Consider the following 17,621-nt stretch of genomic DNA (forward strand, 5'->3'; position numbering starts at 1 on the left):
TAGAAGACCGGGCCAACGCTAGTAAAAGAGCTGGAAGAAGATAGCGGAGGAGCCCGGCAGAAGGCAGAACACACCGGAGAGCGGGAGAAGAGGCCAGAGAAGTCGGAAGAGACCCCCGAAGTCAGAAGAAGACCCTCGGAGCTGCCTAATAAATTACTTTAAAGATCTGTCTAGTGTGTTTTTTTATTGACACTTTTTTTCCCCCCAGGTGAATGGGTAGGGGTATGATGCACCCCATACTCATTCAAATAGGGTAGGGGGGCCGGGATCAGGGGGCCCCCTTATTAAAGGGGGCTCCCTGATTCCGATAAGCCTCCTGCCCGCAGACCCCGACAACCAATGGCCAGGGTTGTCGGGAAGGGGCCCTTGTCCTCATCAACATGAGGGCAAGGTGCTTTGGGGTGAGGGAGGCTGCAGGGTGCCCCCCTGCCCCAAAGCACCCACTCCCCATGTTGAGGGCATGGTACGGCTCGGGGGGGACGCTCACTCGTCCCCACCCCCTTTCCTAACTGGCCAGGCTGGTTCTCGGATAAGGGTCTGGTATGGATTTTGGGGGGGACCCCACACTGCATTTTCGGTGTTGGTTTCCCCTTAAAATCCATACCAGACTGAAGGGCCCGGTATGCTCATGAAGGGGGAACCCATGCCAGTTTTTTCTTAAAAAAAAAATTGGTGTGGAGTTCCCCTTTATGCACAAGTCGCATGCCAATGTCGGATCAGTTAATATGGAATCCGACTTTGATCCGACTTCAGAAAAAAAGTAGTGCAGGAACTACTTTGAAGTCGGCAGGATTTAAAGTCGTGCCAAAATGAATGGTAGTCATTCAAAATCATGGAGAGTGACTTGTCATGCGATTTTGCAGCCCAAAATCGTGGGACAAGTCGTATAAGTGTGAAAGGGGGCTAACACTTTATATGCAGTGAAAGCAACAGTTTTTTCCATTTGGGATAAAGGTTTTAATAAAACAGACTTACTGGCAGGATTACCGGGTGAAAATAAAGGGAAAAAAGTCTAAGGTTAAATTCATATGGACGTCATCAGTTCATACATATGGAATACGAATTCAGGTTACATCAGTTTACATAAATGTTCACATCTACAGTACCTTCGGTTCTGTACAGTTTACATCAGTTTGCGGTTCAGTTAGGTTTACATTTATTTATGCATCCTATTTTTTTTTGTTGTTGCAGAAACCAATCATAGATAGCAAAAGTATACAAAAAAAGTTTTTTGCCTAAAAAATGACATAAATGAAACGGACAGCATCCGTTTACGTTCGTTGAGATCCATCTGAATGGAAAAGGGATGCAGTCTTGCTCAGTTTAAAACAACGGACCTGAACAGACATGTATGTAGGAGGATGTAAATGGATGATCATCCATTTATAACCGCAAGCTCATAGGAATGAATTGCTGTCCATTTGCCATCTGAAAACAGACAAATGGAATGCCCGTGTAAAAGTACCCTAAAAAGGGAACTAATGTAGCTACCACCAGCCATTTAAGAATCAGAAACCTGCAATATATAAGGCTTAATGTACACGGGACGTTTTTACAACCTCTCCTGAACGATTTAACTTGACAGATAGTAACCCACGTTTAAAACGTCCGTTTTGCCAAGTTTACATGCCGGGTTTAGCCGCGTTTAGCCGCGTTTGCGTTTAGAAGCATTTTTTTTTAAATAGCCAAAAATGAAAAACGCTTGTAAACTAAACATGGCTAAACACGAGTTACCACGTTTAGCCGCGTTTGGCATCTGAAACGTTGGAAACTTCGGCTTCTGAACTCATCTTTTTGCCTTCAAAGAAATGCCTATAAACGCAACTGCCTCAAAACAAAATTAAACGTACCTGTGTACATGTACACATAAGATAACATTGGATGAGTTCAGGGGCAGCTGAAAAAAGCATCCAACTGCCTCTGAACGTCCGTTTACCAGCAGCAGTGTACATGGAGCCTAATAGATTTTTGTTTTTGGGTTTATTACCACAACAATCTACAAATTGGATGGACACTAATTAAGATTGTTTATATCTACTCTCAGTTTTTTTCTGGGAAGATGAGGTATGCATTTGCAGGAAATTGAAGCTGGCCTTAAACGCTGTTCAATAAAAAATTTCCAACATGTCCCTTTGACAGAATTTAATCAAACAATCGACATCTGTCAGGCAGGGATGGCCTCACACTGATCAAAATTCTCTTGAATTGTTTTTATGTCTTGTTCAATACTTCAATGCTATAACACCATTCATAGTTTCTTTTTAATGATTCTAAATATTGTTAAACTATGACAATGGTAACATTTTTTTTTTTGCAGTTTCATAATTCGGAATTCTGTAGTAATAGCCGCATTGTTTATATTGTTATCAGAGTAGCTTCCTGCATATTGTGCTTCTGCATTGAATGCTACACCCTTTTCATATATGGCAGAGCATGATTCATTTTTTGCAGGAATCTGCACAAAGGAGCTCCTCTGCTGTTCAGGAAGTTTCCACGTATACCAATCATGAATATTTACAACAATGACACTACTTCAAATCCATTCAAAGAAAACCCCTACAACAACTTAGAGTACTAAGGCTTAACAAATCAGTGATCATGTTAAACACTACCAGAAATCAGCCTTTTTTAATCAGGCTGCAAAATCCTTGGATTTAAGGCTCGGTTCACATAGGGGCGACTTGTCAGGCGACCTAGTCGCCTGACAAGTCGCCTCCCGTTCTGTGCTACGGAACCGTTCTAATAGGAGCGACGCAAGTCGCTCCGACTTAGAAAAAGGTTCCTGTACTACTTTGGGGGCGACTTGGGGCGACTTGCATAGACTTCTATACAGAAGTCGTTTTGCAAGTCGCCTCAGAAGTCGTTTGCAGGTCGCCTCGCTGAGGCGACCTGCAAGTCGTGCCGCCCCTGTGTGAACCGGCACTTAATGTGTCAGTGCAGTAATTGAAAGTGGTTCTAAAGGTTCAGGGTTTTTTTTTTTACCTTAAAGTGTTACTAAACCCACAACAGTAAAATCAATCTGTATATGCAGTAAAGCATGCTTGTTATACTCACTGTGGAACCTAAGGGGTTAATCCTCTGCACTGTGTAAAAAAACCTGTTTAATCCTGTCTTCTCTAATCTTCTACTGCTTCCAGAGTCCCCAATCCAGTTCCGGATAGTACAGAGGCTAGGGGACAAGCTGCACATGCTCAGTTTGGTGTTTATTGCTAGAGAGTTTTTTCTTTTTTTGGGGGGGAGAGTGCATGTGATCAGCACAGGGCCAATCATCACTGTCCAGACAGAGGGTCAGGGGTCCTGTATCCTTATAGGACATTCATGGGAGAATTAAAACTCCTCCTACACGCTTTAACCAGACACTGATAGAAGTCACAAGACTGCTCTAACTCCTGATGAGAATAGGCATTTATTAGTTTATATTTACTAAAACAATTGCATTTCCATGGTCTGTGTACTGTGGGTGACCAGATATAGTGAATGCATGGTCCTGGCTTTAGTAACACTTCAATGCATTCTCTGCATTAAGGTAAAAAAAAAAATCCCCCCAGTCCCCCTTATACTTACCTGAGCCCGATCACAATCCAGTGATGTGCACAAGAACAGTGTCTCTCCCAGCTCTCTCCTTCCTCATTGGCTCAGACAAAGCAGTGTCTAAAATACAATACATACATTTATTGGCAAAATTTACACATCAGCAAGTAAGTTTTGAAAGACACCTCATCTGTTATATTTGATTTGATTGTGAATTAGGTTATTATATGTTGTTTAGGCATCTATTACTCTGTGGGAGGTATCTGAGGGAGGTCCATTTTATTGGCCTTGTCTTTTATGAGCAAATGTTTTTATCTACTTTGGTAACAATAAAATATATTAATTTTATTTGACCTTTCTTGTTGGCACCTTAAAGTCCACCTTGTTCCTTTTCTTCTTTTCAATTGTAGTATAGGATGTTGGTGTCCTTTGACGATCCTCTATTTCTTCATACATTTACTATGCAGGCAGGTTTTGTTTCCCCTAAATGTGCTTATTATCTAAAGAAGCTACTTTTATAATACCCTGTCAATGTCATGGTCAGTAACTATTAGTCAAATGTGCCATGACATAGTGAGCATTTTTCTAGATTATGGTAATGTGAAATAATATTATAGTAATGTGTAGAAGCATAGCCTATATGTCAAGTCACTTGTATCTTTTTTTATTTTACAGTGTACATATATGTGTTTAGTGCCAGTGGAACAAAAATAATTTACCATTTAGAAATGTATGCTTCATTAGGTTGCATAGAAAATCTAATATATTTTCTTTTCGATTACATTTCATGGTGACATAGAAGTGCCACAAGGCTATATGGAACACCCCTTGTATGACTATGGTGGACACATGTGCAAGTCTCTGTCTGCCATATAAAGGCACAGTACTGAGACACAGGGGTTGATTTACTAAAACTAGAGAGTGCAAAATCTGGTGCAGCTCTGCATTGAAACCAATCAGCTGCCAGTTTTTTTTTTTTTTTTGTCAAAACTTAATTAAACAAGCTGAGGTTAGAAGATTATTGGCTACTATGCACAGCTGCACCAGATTTTGTACTCTTCGGTTTTAAGACCAATTCACACTATGAGCCCTTTCACACTGGGCCGCCCATAGTGTCGGCGGTAAAACGCTGCTATTTTTAGCGGCGTTTTACCGTCGGATTAGCAGCGCATTTCGGCCGCTAGTGGGGTGCTTTTACCCCCGCTAGCGGCCGAGAAAGGGTTAAAACCGCCCTCAATGCACCGCAATAGAAGCGTTTTGCCGGCGGTATCCCAGCGCTGCCCCATTGATTTCAATGGGGAGCAGCGGTTTAGGAGCGGTAAACACACCGCTCCTTCACCGCTCCAAAGAAGCTGCTGGCAGGAATTTTCCTGACGTCCTGCCAGCGCAGCGCTCCGGTGTGAAAGCCCTTTTACAACTGTTTCCTGTGTGTCCCATTCACACTTCAACGCAGCCCAGCACTGCGCTACAGCATGCTGCAATAACATGCAGACGTGCTGCATTTTATCACAGCGCACAGGCCCAAATGACACTGCACTCTCAGGCAGCACAGCACGCTGCCCAACATTACAGTGGATGAAGTGTACATTTTGTACATTTCAAATAAAGCTGGTACAAAACAAAAAATAAAAGAGTCATGTGGTGAGCTTTGATCGGGCAACACACTGTCCCCTAGCCAGCCAGCAATGCAGAGCAGCCGGAGTGCTGCCCTGGGTCCTTAGTCATTACTCACAGAAGCAGTTCTGGACAAGTATGGCAAATTTAGGTGAGCATTAGGGCCTGTGCCAATGGTCTTTCAGCTTCTGTTGGTGGCATCAGTTTGAGACACTTCTGAGATCATTATGACTTCATTAACAGCTGCACTTAACCTGCATTTGACCTCTTTCTGACCTGCATTTGTCCTGCTTCAAATAGGTTTTGCATTCCCATAGACTTGTATGGGGATGCAAAGCCAGCTTAAAGTGATTGTAAACCCTTTACAACCACTTTATACTACAATAGGCTTACCTGTAGCTACACTGGATATCTCCTAAACCTACACGGTTTAGGAGATATCCCTGTATTTGCATGTGCCAACGTAATCGGCACATGCACACTTAAGCAAACTGAAGCAATGACATGTACGTGCCCTTGCTTCAGTTGTACTTTGCCGTTATCGGCGGCTCCTGCACGCATGCGTGGGAGTGATGTCATCACGGCTCCGACCAATCACTTCGCCGGAGCCGCAATACCTAGAAGTAACTCCCCAGGGAGATGTTGGCTGCTGGAGTGGTGAATGAGGACCGCTGCGGGGGCTTTGATCTCAGGTAAGTAATTCATAATGAGCTAGTATACTATGCATACTAGCTCATTATGCCTTTGTCTTACAGTTTTTTTTTAAAATATTTTAAAAGGGTTTACAACCACTTTAAAGCAAACAAAAGGCCATTGACATAGCACAGGCCCTAAAAGAACTTTAGAAGGTGACACTTTGCACAGAGATGGGCTTAAAGTCACTTGATATAATATGTTCAAAAGTTCACTGAAAACAGTTCAGGAGCTGAATATGTTGTACCTTATGGAGTGGGTCTGCTGTAGCTTACTATTAAATGTCACAGCTCAATCCACACAACACCTGAGTGTTTATTGCTGCAAGCAGTTTATTAACATATGCACATTTTTACAAAAAGCAATGTTTAGGTGCATGTCCTTCCACGCTTGGTATCTTGGTATTTTACGCTTGGTAAAACATATACTTTATGTTTTAATAACTGACAATTTATGTTTGTACAGCACTTTAGTAGATAGTATCATTTTCTTGCATTAAGCCTGCTCCTGCAGTGTGGGAATTCTCTTGTCTGTGCTCTCTCCCACTCCTATTGCTCAAAATAATGATCAGTCAAACCCATTGCCTCTCGCTAAATACTTTTTAGACCAGCTTCCAGTTTTGTTGCTGTTCCTTTCATTACATTCCAGGGATTATCTTCCATATCAGAGTTAATTCTGCCCCTACTGTTAAAATATGTTAAAAAAATGAAACTGCTGATCCCATACTCGGAATCTAAAGAGCAGAGGATACTGAATATGAAAAGATTACTCAAGCTATAGCAGTTTCCAAAATTCATTAAATGATAATGTTTTTCACATGACAGTAATTCAGATATTAGGCACTAATAAACTCAATTCATCATATAGAATGGCTTTGTGAGTTTATTTTAAAGTATAACCATAGGGATATTTTTTATTTTTTTTTGGATAGAGGGGAGAGGGATTAGAACACTAATCAGTTTTTATTGCTGTCTGTACCCCCATTAGAAAGATTCATCCTCTCTATTTATCCTGTTTACCATTACCATTATCATTGAAAGTGAAAGCAAAAGAAAAATCCCAAATTTTTGTCTGTCCCAGAAATAGAGGGGAAATCTTCCAATGGGTGACCTGGGGGTCCCCAAGAGATTCCCTTAATTTGCAAGGATTTCCTCTCACTTCCTGTTTTGGCTATGGGACAGGAAGTGCAGGTAAATCTCCCCAATGAGACAAAGAGGGCAAAAATAAACCTCACAGGGGTATAACCCCCGTACTATATCCAAAATGAAAACAAAGGGTTTTACCTATAGTTCTACTTTGATTTTATAACTAATCACACTGTGTAGCTTCATCAAGTTTTGTGCTGCCAGAAAAATAAAAATAAAATACACGTGAGATCTGTATAACAGATTTCTTGGACCAAAATATACTATATAAAAAAAAAAAAAAAATATATATATATATATATATATATATATATATATATATATATGAAAAATACAACTCTCTATGAAAAGTTATTCTTTATCTTTCTCTGTAGTAAAGTTGTGCATTTTTTATCTGTCCATATGAAAAAAGTACTGAATCTACCTTTCACTTAACCACTTCAGCCCCGGAAGGATTTACCCCCTTCCTGACCAGAGCACTTTTTACAATTCGGCACTGCGTCGCTTTAACTGCTAATTGCGCGGTCATGCAATGCTGTACCCAAACGAAATTTGCATCCTTTTCTTCCCACAAATAGAGCTTTCTTTTGATGGTATTTGATCACCTCTGCCGTTTTTATTTTTTGCGCTATAAACGGAAAAAGACTGAAAATTTTGAAAAAAAATGATATTTTCTACTTTTTGTTATAAAAAATATCCAATAAACTAAATTTTAGTCATACATTTAGGCCAAAATGTATTCGGCCACATGTCTTTGGTAAAAAAAATGTCAATAAGCGTATATTTATTGGTTTGCGCAAAAGTTATAGCGTCTACAAACTAGGGTACATTTTCTGGAATTTACACAGCTTTTAGTTTATGACTGCCTATGTCATTTCTTGAGGTGCTAAAATGGCAGGGCAGTACAAACCCCCCCCAAATGACCCCATTTTGGAAAGTAGACACCCCAAGGAAATTGCTGAGAGGCATTTTGAGCCCATTGAATATTTATTTTTTTTGTCCCAAGTGATTGAATAATGACAAAAAAAAAAAAAAAATTTACAAAAAGTTGTCACTAAATGATATATTGCTCACACAGGCCATGGGCATATGTGGAATTGCACCCCAAAATACATTCAGCTGCTTCTCCTGAGTACGGGGATACCACATGTGTGGCACTTTTTGGGAGCCTAGCCGCGTACGGGGCCCTGAAAACCAATCACCGCCTTCAGGATTTCTAAGGGCATACATTTTTGATTTCACTCCTCACTACCTATCACAGTTTTGAAGGCCATAAAATGCCAAGATGGCACAAACCCCCCCCAAATTACCCCATTTTGGAAAGTAGACACCCCAAGCTATTTGCTGAGAGGCATGGTGAGTATTTTGCAGCTCTCATTTGTTTTTGAAAATGAAGAAAGACCAGAAAAAAAATTTTTTTTTTTCTTTTTTCAATTTTCAAAACTTTGTGACAAAAAGTGAGGTCTGCAAAATACTCACTATACCTCTCAGCAAATAGCTTGGGGTGTCTACTTTCCAAAATTGGGTCATTTGGGGGGGTTTTGTGCCACCTGGGCATTCCATGGCCTCCGAAACTGTGATAGGCAGTGAAGAGTGAAATCAAAAATTTACGGCCTTAGAAAGCCTGAAGGCGGTGCTTGGTTTTTGGGGTCCCGTGCGCGGCTAGGCTCCCAAAAAGTCTCACACATGTGGTATCCCCGTACTCAGGAGAAGCAACAGAATTTATTTTGGGGTGTAATTTCACAAATCACCATGGCATGTTTGAGCAATATAACATTTAGTGACAACTTTGTGCAAAAAAAAAAAAAAAATTTGTCTCTTTCCCGCAACTTGTGTCACAATATAAAATATTCCATGGACTCGACATGACTCTCAGCAAATAGCTTGGGGTGTCTACTTTCCAAAATGGGGTCATTTGAGGGGGTTTGAACTGTCCTGGCATTTTATGCACAACATTCAGAAGCTTATGTCACACATTACCCACTCTTCTAACCACTTGAAGGTTTCTGACACTTTTTGATTACATGAAAAAATTTTTTTTTTTTGCAAGAAAACTACTTTGAACCCCCAAACATTATATATTATTTTAAAGCAAATGCCCTACAGATTAAAATGGTGGGTGTTTCATTTTTTTTTTCCACACAGTAATTGCGCAACGATTTTTCAAACGCATTTTTTGTGGAAAAAACACACTTTTTTAAATTTTAATGCACTAAAACACACTATATTGCCCAAATGTTTGATGAAATAAAAAAGATGATCTTAGGCCGAGTACATGGATACCAAACATGACATGCTTTAAAATTGCGCACAAACGTGCAGTGGCAACAAAATTAATACATTTTTAAAAGCCTTTAAAAGCCTTTACAGGTTACCACTTTAGATTTACAGAGGAGGTCTACTGCTAAAATTACTGCCCTCGATCTGACCTTCGCGGTGATACCTCACATGCATGGTGCAATTGCTGTTTACATTTGACGCCAGACCGACGCTTGCATTCGCCTTAGCGCGAGAGCAGGGGGGACAGGGGTGCTTTTTTTTTTTTTTTTTTTTTTTTCTTTATTATTTTTTTGCTTTTTTATCTTATTTTTAAACTTTTCCTTTCATTTTTTTTTTAAATCATTTTTATTGTTATCTCAGGGAATGTAAATATCCCCTATGATAGCAATAGGTAGTGACAGGTACTCTTTTTTGAAAAAATTGGGGTCTATTAGACCCTAGATCTCTCCTCTGCCCTCAAAGCATCTGACCACACCAAGATCGGTGTGATAAAATGCTTCCCCAATTTCCCAATGGCGCTGTTTACATCCGGTGAAATCTAAGTCATAAAATGCTCGTAGCTTCCGGTTTCTTAGGCCATAGAGATGTTTGGAGCCACTCTGGTCTCTGATCAGCTCTATGGTCAGCTGGCTGAATCACCGGCTGCATTCTCAGGTTCCCTGTTGAGACAGGAGAGCCAGAGAAAAACACGGAAGACGGTGGGGGGGGGCATTCCCTCCCACTGCTTGTAAAAGCAGTCTAGAGGCTAATTAGCCGCTAGGATTGCTTTTACATGAAAGCCGACCGCTGGCTAAAAAGAATGATACCAAGATGATACCTAAACCTGCAGGCATCATTCTGGTATAACCACTCAAAGTCGTGAATGGCGTACCTGAAGACAAAAAAATGGTTAACAATAAAGCACAGTAAACGGTAAAGTATAAAAAATTGCATACCTGAAAAGCAAACATGATAAAACATAATAACAATAAAACATTGCAGAATATAATACAGTAAAAAAGAGCAGAACAATAGAGAGAGAATAGAGAGAGAGAGAACAATAAAACGACAACTATTTTTTTTTATTTTTGTTTGTGTTTTTTTTTTTTTTTTACACTTTTGTTGTAACTGTAACTTTTATAACTGTAACCGGTTCCAGGTTCGGGTCTCTCAAAATGCGATGGCATCTTGGGAGACCCTGTGAAAGTGTGCCTAGTCTGTGCAATGCTGTACCCTACGCTAATACTCAACTAGTGAATGGTAGCGTTCAAAACATTCACCAATGCAAAGACCAGGATTGTCAGGACAGGAGGGACAATAATAGCGGGTGTCACGCCTATATCCGCGCTTGCTGCAGGCACAACATCTTTTTTGGGGGGGTTCGTTGGGTAGGGGTACTCGGGAGGACATATAAATGCCTCTCATGCAGCCGACTGCATTTGGTTGGGGATGTGAAAGGGGGAAGTACGGGCGCTGCAGAAGCGGTGGGTTCCCAATTAGGATTGGCGAATGCAGCAGGAAGGGCATTATGGGCACGACAGGCCTATGTTTGTCTTTTTGGTGGCAGCGGGACACTACTTGTGCTTGCCACCTCACCAGCTTGAACTGCATTTATGGGACTCGCCACGTCACCAAGTGTTACTGCAGTGCTGGTTTGACTATGACCGGGGTGTACTAGGCCGCTGGTGCTTGCCAGTTCACCAAAACGCTACAAAAAAAAGTGACAGTGATCGATCGATACTGCACTTGGGTGGGCTGGGCTGGGCCGGGCGGAGGGGCAAAACGCAGGTGCTAGCAGGTATCTGGGCTGATCCCGCTAACACTGCGTTTTTGGGAACCCTAAACTGCTGGGGACGCTAGTATAGATCTGATCGGATCAGATATTGATCCGATCAGATACTATACCACTAAGGGAGGCGTATGCTGCGTGCGTGGGTGTTAGCGGTACTAGCGCTAATCTGACACTGCCTGGGGCTGGTGCTTGCCAGTTCACCAAAACGCTACCAAAAAAACTGTTAGCGATCGCAGGGATCAGGCCTGACTCTGCGAACGCTGCAGTTATGCGTTTAGTGTTTTGTAAGTGACAGTGATCGATCGATACTGCACTTGGGTGGGCTGGGCTGGGCCGGGCGGAGGGGAAAAACGCAGGTGCTAGCAGGTATCTGGGCTGATCCCGCTAACACTGCGTTTTTGGGAACCCTAAACTGCTGGAGACGCTAGTATAGATCTGATCGGATCAGATATTGATGCGTTCAGATACTATACCACTAAGGGAGGTGTACGGTGCGTGTACGGTGCGTGCGTGGGTGTTCGCGGTACTGGCGCTAATCTGACGCTGCCTGGGGCGACGCATATCACCGCCGGGCGATCAGGGGGCTAAACCTTTATTCGGTAATAAACAGCGGGTGCCCTGACACTATAAAAAATAAACGAACTAACCAGCGTCACCCGTAACAGTTATACGGTGATCAGTGGTGAAAGGGTTAACTAGGGGGCAATCAAGGGGTTAAAACATTTATTAGATAGTATATGGGGGTCCCTGTCGCTATAAAACGCTGACAGCGAACCTAAATATTTACGTTCCTAACTAGCGTCACCAGTGACACTAATACAGCGATCAGAAAAATGATCGCTTAGCGACACTGGCGACAGGGGGTGATCAAGGGGTTAAAACTTTATTAGGGGGGGTTAGGGGGGTACCCTAGACCTACAGGGGGCTAACACTTACTGTCCTACCACAGTAACTGTCACAAACTGACACTATGCAGTAATCAGGAAAAAAAAAAAACTGCTGGTGTCAGTTTGTGACTGGGGGGGGGGGTGATTGGGGGGGATCGGGGGGGGCGATCGGGGGGGGGGATCGGGGGTGTTTAGTGTGCCTGGCATGTTCTACTGTGTTGTGTGTGAGTGTTGGTGCACTTACATGTCGTCTCTCCTCGGCGCTGGAACGGAAACTGCCCAGCCCAGGAGAGATGACATCACATCCTCTGCCTCTGTGTACTATACAGAGGCAGGGGATGTTTCTCATTGGCTGGGAGCGATCGCGAGGGGGGGGCCACGATCGGATGGTCTCCCCCTCGTCCCTCATCGCTCCCAACCAAATGCCGACCGCCGATGGCACCGGGGGGGGGGGTCCGATCGGACCCCCCGCCCGCGGGAAGTCAATCACGTACCAGGTATGTGATTTTGCCTGCCCGTGCCGCTCTGCTCACGTATATAGACGTGAGGCGGTCGGCAAGTGGTTAAGCCTGGTACACACTAATATTTTTTTTTTCTTCAACCCAAAAAAACTGACAGCTCTAGTCGGCGCCGCTGTACTAACGATCAAATGGTAGTACAGCGATCTCTCCCCACTGAGCTGTTGTGTTCTGAGATGGGAATGCCATTGGCTGAGAGCGCTGATTGGGAGCTGGTTGGCTGCTGGTTTTCCAGCATGCTTATCCGACAGAAGCCAGCCAAACGGCCGGCTTCTGTTGGATTGGCTGACATACACACAGTCGGCCAGTTTTTATTGAATGAGCCGATGTCTCCTGACATTCTGCCCGTTGTGTACTTGGCTTTAGACTTTAGTATTAGTTAAGGTTTTGGTCTCCCTGCTCACTTCCTACTTCCTGGACCCCAGCCAATAAAAAGTTTAGGATTATGAAATTGTTGGGTCATAAGGCTGATGTTTACTGTTTCTCACTAGGTAAGGATGATAATCCATTAGAAGGAGCTTTCCTGTTCAGTGGATGATGAAAGGGTTCTTTCTCTGGCCCAGACCTTATGATAAAAAGTGGAGAATGCCTATAAAATGCCTGAAAGACATTACATAGGAGCACATTAAATATAGCCTGGTCATCATTTTTGTAACTTTTGTCTGTCTTCTTCATGAATAATATAGCATATATTTATCCAGACCAAGTTTCTTATATTCAGAAGAATTTAGATGAAATGGAGTAAATGTTTTGACTTTAAGACTAGGTTCACACCTATGTGAATTGGATGCAGGCTTTTCCGCATCCAGTTCCCATGACAGGAGATTGTGACTGGTTCTCTATGGAGCCGGCTCACATATCTTTGTTGCAGCTGCAGGTGGCTTGCACAGGAACGCTGTGTGTCTTTGGCTCTGTTTCACGGCCAAATTCAGGCAAAAATTTGGCCCTGATTCTAACCTGAATCGGAGAACAGGGACGCACCGGACCCCTGCTGCGAGCCGCATCCGTCGGAGGTGTGAACCCAGCCTGAATCTATAAATATAAATTTATTCAAATTTGTCACTAACCTGGACATGGGATAAACAAAAATCCATATAAATAGATTATTCCTTCCTACCTCTCAAACTTCTCTATCCGTATACCACCTTCTTTCTTAATTAGGGAGGCTCCGGTGGTGATAGGGGGTGGGGCTAAGCCCATCTTTTACAGGAAAAGTCTTGATTTGCATGTAAATTAAAGTGATATTAAATCAAAAAAATTGCAGCATACCATAAGATCCATATAGTGGTTGCATTTGTTTTCTTTTTTGTGGCTTTTTTTAGCATTATTTCCATTGCCCCATTACTTTCATCCAGCCAGTAACACACTTCTTGCCTTAGGGTGTCTCCACTCTGGAAGGAGGAGCCATGGAGACATTTTTGGACAGCAATATTCTCACCCTGTGGAGAGAGTAGTGTTAAATGAACTAGCAGGTTTAAATGGACTTGACTAGGCCCCTTTCACACATGACCGTTCATTTCATCAGTACAGTCAGGTTTTTTTCAAAGAAAAAACAAATGAAGTTTACATCATAAAAAAAAAAAAAGAAGTTTACATCAGTTTCTCATCCGCTGCTCATCAGTTTCTCATCAGTTTTTTTACATCCACTATCAATGCAAAAACAGATGCAAAATCATTTGTCCAAAATCGTTTGTCCATTCACATCCGTTTTTCAACCGTTTTATTATATTAACGGAACAAAAATAGCAATTTAATCCGTTTAAAAAAACGGATGTTGACAGATGCGGATGCAAACTGATGTAAATGGATGATCATCTGTTTACATACGATTTTTCCATAGGGCCCTTTCACACTGGCTTTCCAGTGAGATCCACCAGTCTTTTTTTTCAGGTGGACCTGATCAGACACTCCATTCACTCCTATAGGGCAGCTGACACCCGCTGCTATCCAACCCTGTCCACCAAATACAGACAGATGGTGATCCTATTTTCCATCCGTCTGGCGGATTGGATCATATGAAAACGGACAGTTGGTCCTTTTTCATTTGGTCTCCCCATAGAGGAGAGCAGAGCTCTGACAGGCCCGTCTCAGCAAAGTGAGCGGAGACGGACCTGTCATCCGCCTGCTCAGTGGGGATCAGCAGATCGATCCCCCACTGAGCAAGCAGAGTCCGTCAAACGGACAAGCCCGTGCGAAAGGGCCTATGAGATGCATTGATGTCCATTTTTCATTTGTCAACAGATGGATGAAAAATGGACAAACGGTCTGCATGTGTGAAAGGTGCCTAAGAAATTAAAGCTGTACTCCAGCTAACACTTTTCAAACAGTTACAGCAACTTTTTTGGAATAAAAGTTTTACATAACCGCCACTTCTGCTGGACAGTTTGGTCTGTTATAGGAAGCTGAAAAATAACAGAGTTCCTGGATCACCAGGTGAAAATAAAAAACAAACTAAAAAAGCAAACTAATGTAGCCAGTCACCTAAAAAAACTGGTAAGCTACAATGTATAACATTTTTGTTTTTGGGTTTGATAATGCTTTAGGCTTCCAGTATCTCTGGAACAACTAATTGTTGTGGCGTGTGGTTTGCCTTGAGTAACTTCAAAAATGTAATTGTTTTGCTCAGGGTACATTTTAACCACTTGAGGTCCGGGCCATAGCCGAATGACGGCTACAGCGCGGACCTCAATCTCCAGGAGGACGTCATATGACGTCCTCCCCTATGCACGCGCACCACGCGCACCCTGCAGGGCGCGCGGTGTGCGCGCTGTGATCACCGAGTCACGGAGACTCGGATGAGCACAGATCCGAGTAAGGGGCCGTTCCTGGCCCCTTACCATGTGATCAGCTGTCAGCCAATGACAGCTGGTCACATGATGTAAACAAAAGCTCGGTGATCGATTTCGTTTTCTCCTCACGCTGATAGCGTGAGGAGGAAAAAAAAGCCGATCACCGGCTTATGTCAAAGGGACATCGGTCCCGAAGAGGAAGGAGGCACAGAAGCCTCATCTGTGCCTCCAAGTGCCATCTGCCAGTGCCCACAGTGCCCACAAGTGCCACCTATTAAAGCCCACAAGTGCCACCTATCAATGCCCACAAGTGCCACCTATCAATGCCCACAAGTGCCACCTATTAGTGCCACCTAGCAGTGCTGCCATCAATCAGTGCCCAATCAGTGCCCAACACTGCCACCCATCAGAGCCCATAACCGCCACCCATCAGTGCCCATAACCGCCACCCATCAGTGCCCATCACTGCCACCTATCAGTGCCCATCAGTGCCGCCTCATCAGCGTACATCAACGAAGGAGAAAAATTAACTGTTTGCAAAAATTGATAACAAAATATAAAAAAAATATAATTTTTTTTTTTAAATTCTGTCTTTTTCAATTTTTTTAACAAAAAATAAAAACCGTAGAGGTGATCAAATACCATCAAAAGAAAGCTCTATTTGTGGGAAAAAAATGATAAAAATTTCATTTGGGTACCGTGTTGTATAACCGCGCAATTGTCATTCAAAGTGCGACAGCGCTGAAAGCTGAAAATTGGTCTGGACAGGAGGAGGGTTTAAGTGCCCAGTAAGCAAGTGGTTTAATGTACGTTTGTTTATTTTGACCAAGGTTATTAATGTTAGTGCCCTTCCGCTGCTTATCAGTTTCTCATCAGTTTTTTTACATCCACTACCAATGCAAAAACAGATGCAAAATCATTTGTCCAAAATCATTTGTCCATTCACATCCGTTTTTCAACCATTTTGTTATATTAAAGGAACAAAAATAGCAATTTGATCCGTTTAAAAAACGGATGTTGACAGATGCGGATGCAAACTGATGTAAATGGACGATCATCCGTTTACATACGATTTTTCCATAGGGCCCTTTCACACTGGCTTTCCAGTCAGATCCACCAGTCATTTTTTTCAGGTGGACCTGATCAGACACTCCATTCACTCCTATAGGGCAGCTGAAAAATAACAGAGTTCCTGGATCACCAGGTGAAAATAAAAAACAAACTAAAAAAGCAAACTAATGTAGCCAGTCACCTAAAAAAACTGGTAAGCTGCAATGTATAACATTTTTGTTTTTGGGTTTGATAATGCTTTAGGCTTCCAGTATCTCTGGAACAACTAATTGTTGTGGCATGTGGTTTGCCTTGAGTAACTTCAAAAATGTAATTGTTTTGCTCAGGGTACATTTTAATGTACGTTTGTTTATTTTGACCAAGGTTATTAATGTTAGTGCCCTTTTCTCAGGGCTTACAAATAGGTATATGTTGGACTTATCTAATACTCAGAAAATTGGCAATATGAAGTTCCAAAAAACAATCGCCCAGTGTTTGAGCTGGAAAACCTTGAAATGGGCGTAAATTAGTACATTGCAGTTTAATTATCCTAAGCAGTTCTTAATATCCGTTCAGCAAATGGGTCGATCTTTGTTAGTACAATATTACATATAATACCAATATGAAAGGAACCAGTCTTCCTGAACAATTAACCTAATTAATTCCCTATCCATAGCCGCTAGCGTTGTAAATTGTAAATCTCCTTTAAGTAATCCTGCCTTTGGTGACTTACTTCAAAAGTGATTATGTTTATTAACTGAATCTCTCTGTCTACTGCATCATCAGTTTTCTGAAAGATCTTATTATTTCAGCAATTCCTGTCATGACATAAGCTACTAAGTCTGGCATTCTGACTCCTTTCTTTCCCTGTGAGTTAGATTAGTGGTTTATGTTCATATAACAGCATGGTTTGAATTATGGTCCCTTAGATGCTCTAGACACTTTTGTATAGATATGACCCAAATACTATTGTCTTGTTTTTCAATTAGTATTTATCTTTTTTTTTTTTTTTTATTATAAATGTATCTACAGCATGGATACTCATTCCGTAGTAGAAACCTGTCATTTGCCATTTATTATATTTATTATTTATTAAGTCAATGCTGATCAATAAAATAAAAATGTTTTTCTACACTTATTAAAATCCTTTTAATGTAGTTCCCAATTTCATAAACAATACTGTATACATGTATTATTATTATACGCGATTTATATAGCGCCAACAGTTTATGCAGCGCTTACATGTAATGTTATTATTTAAACCAGAGTGAAGATAATACATTATATTAAACCATGATAACTCTTGTGTCTTTGAAAAAAATAATATGATCAAAGGACATGTA

General features: G+C 41.8%; 1 protein-coding gene across 1 annotated transcript in view; it reads left to right on the forward strand.

Moving 5' to 3' along the window:
- The window catches only part of FAT4 (FAT atypical cadherin 4), a 365,853-nt gene that overhangs the window by 250,878 nt on the left and 97,354 nt on the right, over nucleotides 1-17,621 (forward strand). The gene's annotated exons all lie outside the window — the stretch shown is intronic.

This window comes from Aquarana catesbeiana, linkage group LG01, assembly GCF_042186555.1.
Source record: "Aquarana catesbeiana isolate 2022-GZ linkage group LG01, ASM4218655v1, whole genome shotgun sequence".
Lineage (NCBI taxonomy): Eukaryota > Metazoa > Chordata > Amphibia > Anura > Ranidae > Aquarana > Aquarana catesbeiana.